This window comes from Gossypium raimondii, chromosome 4, assembly GCF_025698545.1.
Source record: "Gossypium raimondii isolate GPD5lz chromosome 4, ASM2569854v1, whole genome shotgun sequence".
Lineage (NCBI taxonomy): Eukaryota > Viridiplantae > Streptophyta > Magnoliopsida > Malvales > Malvaceae > Gossypium > Gossypium raimondii.
In genome coordinates, this window is record NC_068568.1 from 32,711,575 (window position 1) to 32,716,334 (window position 4,760).

Sequence of the window (4,760 nt, forward strand, 5' to 3'; positions counted from 1 at the left end):
TGCTTCAAAGCCCAATGAGCTTTATTCTCCAACTCTAATGGCAAATGACATGCCTTTCCAAGGACTAACTGATAAGGAGTCATTCCTAACGGAGTCTTAAGTGTTATTCGATAGGCTCATAATGCACCATCGAGCCTTCGAGACCAATCTTTTCTGCTAAGGCATACTACCTTTTAATGGATACCTTTGATTTTGCGATTCACTCTTTCAACTTACCCATTAGAGTAAGGGTGACAAGCAGTAGCAATCTTGTGCTTCACATCATATTTGTCAAGCAACCACTTAAGCCATTTGTTCACAAAGTAAGAACCTTCATCACTAATAATAGCTCTTGGTGTCCCAAATCGTGTAAACACATACTTATGTGGGAATTGCATGACTACCTTAGCATCATTTGTAGGGTATGCTTCAGCTTCAACCCACTTGGATACATGGTCCATAACAACTAAGATGTATTTGTTCCCATACGAAGAAGGAAATGGACCTAAGAAGTCAATGCCCCATACGTCGAACAATTCAATCTCCAAAATGTTTGTCAAGGGCATCTCATTCCTCCTTGATATATTTCCAGTCCTTTGGCATTTATCACAGTTACTTACATAAGCATAAGTATCTTTAAATAGTGTAGCCCAAAAAAAGAACCTACTTGCAAAATCTTTGCTGCAGTACGTGAACCACCAAAGTGTCCCCCACTTTGAAATGAATGGCAATGATACAATATCTCAGCAATCTCGCTTTCAGCTACACACTTTCAGATTATATTATCTGCACATTGCTTAAACAAAAATGGATCCTCCCAAAGATAATACTGACTATCATGATGGAATTTTTTCCTTTTTTGGTATGTCATTTCTCGAGGAATTATTCCACATGCAAGATAATTGGAAAAATCAGCAAACCAGGGTATTTCATGAATTCGATTTACCTCAAATAAGTGTTCATCTAGGAAATTCTAGTTGATAGGCACACATGACTGAGTTACCTCATATTGCTCCAACCTCGATAGATGTTTAGTTATTTGATTTTTGACACCATTTCTATCTTAGATCTCAAGGTCAAATTCTTGGAGTAAAAGTATCCAACGAATTAGCCTTGGTTTTGTATCTTTCTTCGTGAGAAAGTATTTAATGTTCACATGGTCAGTAAATACTATAACTTTGGTACCTATAAGATATGAGCAGAATTTGTCAAAAGCAAAAACTATAGTGAAGAGTTCTTTTTTGGTTAGCGTATAATTGCGTTGGGCTCCCGTCAAAGTTCTACTTGCATAGTAAATACGGTGAAACACTTTATTTCTTCTTTGACCTATCACAGTTCCAAAGGCATAGTCACTTGCATCGCACATCAACTCAAAAGGTGAGTTCCAATTAGGTGTAATGATTATTGGGGCTGAGATTAACCGCTTATTTAGCTCTTCAAAAGCTTCCAAACATGCTTTGTTGAAATCAAACACTGTATCTTTCTCTATCAAGAAACACAACGGTTTAGAAATTTTTGAGAAATCTTTGATAACCTTCGACAAAAGCCGATATGGCCTAAGAAACTTCTAACTCCTTTCACATTCATTGGGGCTGGTAATCTTTCAATTACGTTCACCTTTGCTTCATCGACTTCAATTCCCTTTTTTTAGATCTTATGACCTAAGACAATCCCTTCCTAGGCCATAAAATGGAAATTTTCCCAATTAGGGACAAGGTTCGTCTCTTCGCATCTCTTCAGTACCTTAGCCAAATTACTCAAACAGATATCATAAGTGTTACCAAAAACAGAAAAATCATCCATGAAAACCTCGACAAAATTTTCAACAATATAAGTAAATATTGTCACCATGCATCGTTGAAAAGTTGTAGGTGCATTGCATAAACCAAAAGGCATTCACCTAAAAGCAAACGTACTGTATGGACAAGTAAAGGTTGTTTTATGTTGGTCTTTCAGGGATAAAACTATTTGGTTATATCCCGAATAGCCATCTAAAAATTAATAAAATTCATTACATGTCAGTTAATCTAACATCTGATAAAATGGTCCTTCCGAGGGGCTTTGTTCAACTTTCTATAATTAATACAAATTCTCCAACCGATAATAGTTCTTGTTGGAATTAACTCGTTACGCTCATTTTCAACAACCGTGATTCCACCTTTCTTCAGCACACACTGCACCGGACTTACCCATGAACTATCTGAAATAAGATAGATGATTCTTGCATCTAACCATTTGATCACTTCTTTTCTCACAACTTCTTTCATAATAGGACTGAGCCTCCTTTTCCCATCTATTCAAGCTTTTTCACCTTCTTCTAAAATGATTTTATGCATGTAAAAAGGTCTTAAACCTCGAATATCAACTATCGTCCAACCAATCGCTATCTTAAATTTCTTTAGAACAGTAATTAGTTGCTCCTCTTGATCTTTTGTCAGTTTCGCTAAAATAATCATCGGTAAAGTAGAACAATCACCTAAATAAACGTATTTCAAATAGGAAGAAAGTACCTTTAGTTCGAGTTTAGGTGGTTCTTCCATTGACAAATTGGGTTGCACAAATTCTCTGACTTCCAATTTCAACGGTTCTAACTGTGTGGATTGAATAAGATTTCCCAGATTGGCTTCCATCAAAGCCATGTTTTCTTCACCTTCTTTATCCTCCAAAGGGTCAAGATATAAGGCTTTCTCCAATGGATCTTCTTCAAAATTGCTTTCCATAGAAACCAAGTTTCTATCTCTTTCATAACTGAACACTCCTTTGTCGGATCGGGAAATTTCATCGCTTTAAGAATGTTAAAGGTTACCTGGTCATTTTGAACTCGCATGGTGAGTTATCCTTTCTGCACATCAATTAACGTTCTTCTCATGGCTAAGAAATGTCTCCCATGGATGATCGACACTTCCTTCTCTTCTTTAAAATCTAAGACACTGAAATTAGCAGAAAAATAAATTTATCGACTTTTACCAAAACCTCCTCGATCTTTCCTTTGGGATATGCTAAAGATCGATCCGCTAGCTGAACCGTCATAGTTGTAGGTCTTACTTCACCTATCCCTAACATCTTGAAAATAGACTTAGGCATCAAGTTGATACTCGCTCCTAAGTCACACAAAGCTTTATAACAGAAAGATTCACCAATGTTACAGTGTATAATAAAGCTTCCTTGGTCTTTCAATTTCGGTGGCAATTTGTTCTGCAGGAACGCACTGCACTCCTTTGTCAAGGCAACAGTCTCATACTCACTAAGTCTTGGACAGTATATCCTTCATAAACTTCATATAATTTGGCATTTGTTCTAAAGCCTCCACCAATGGAATATTGATGTGTAACTACTTCAGAACATCCAAAAACTTCTGGAATATTGATCTGCAATCTTTGTGGATATGGAGGTGATGGAACTTTCGGTTGAACCGGACAAATTTTCTGAGTAGGTAAATCTGCATCCAAAGAAGATGTTAAAATATCTGAATTTACTAAGTTGGTGTTTACCTAGTCAAACTTTGCTGATTTTGATTCCTTTGGTGTAGGAACTTCAACAGCTGGTTGATTCTTCTCAACGGGCTTATCTTCGACATCAATGAATCGGGGTTCTAGAATTTTAACACTTCGCAATGCCATTGCCTTGATATGTTATTTACCCAAATTTCATGAATTTTCAGTATCGCTCGGCAAGGTTCCTTGCAGTCTATTACGTAACTCCATAACTAACTGACCCCGTTGGTTTTCCAAATTTTTCAATGTTGCTGCTTGGCTTTGCATCAAAGTGTCATTCTTTTCCATGTACGCTTTCAACAAGTTCTCCAAACTATTTGATGCCTTAGCTTGAGGTGGTTTTGGAGCTTGCTGATTAAACCCTTGAGATTGATTGGGTTTTTGCTACAAAAAGTTGTTGTTCGGTCCATTTCCTTGGTTGCTCCAAGAAAAGTTAGGATGATTACGCCATGAAGGATTCTAAAAATTGGACTGGGTTCCTTGTCCACTCCTATTTTGACATTGGGTCCCCACATAGTACATTGACTCTGGATTTGATAGACAATTCTCAAAATAATAACCTTCCCCATAGTACACACAGGAAACTACTTCAAAAAAACATAGTGGCTGAGCTGTACAATTATTAGTACTATTAGCGGTTAACTATTTTATCATAGAGGAAATAGATGATACCTGAGCTGATAACGAAGTGAGAGTGTCAACTTCATGAACTCTGGCTAAACGATTTCCTGAAGCTATTCAATTTGTTGGCCATTGATAGTTATTACTCACGATCCTCTCGATGATCTCATAAGCCTCATTATAAGACTTAGACAAAATTGCACCATTCGCGGAAGCATCTACCACCAATCTTGTATTTACATTGAGACCATTATAAAATGTCTCCAACTGGATACAATGAGGAATCCCATGATAAAGGCACTTACGAAGTAATTCCTTGAATCACTCCTAAGCCTCAAACAAAGACTCGTCATCCAATTGTTGGAAAGTTGTGATCTCATTCCTTAACTTAGCGTTTTTGCTAGGTGGGAAATACTTAACAAAAAATCTCTCTACTAATTCTTGCCATGTAGATATGGAACTTGGTGGCAATGAATTGAGCCATGCTCTTGCTCGATCTCGTAACATGTACGGAAACAACTTCAACCTTAGTGCATCTTCAGTCACACCGATTATCTTGAATGAATCACTCACCTCTATAAACAACTGAAGGTGGAGATGTGGATCTTCCGTGGGCATACCACTAAATTGGCCCACCATTTGTCGTATTTAAAACATCACTGGTTT

At 37.2% G+C, this 4,760-nt stretch overlaps 1 non-coding gene across 1 annotated transcript; it reads left to right on the plus strand.

Annotated features, from left to right (window-relative positions):
* The first annotated feature begins 4,377 nt into the window (after window positions 1-4,377).
* LOC128040748 (small nucleolar RNA R71) lies at window positions 4,378-4,484 on the plus strand. Its single transcript, XR_008195554.1, has one exon. It is a non-coding gene; the product is annotated as a small nucleolar RNA R71 (small nucleolar RNA).
* The last annotated feature ends 276 nt before the right edge of the window (window positions 4,485-4,760 follow it).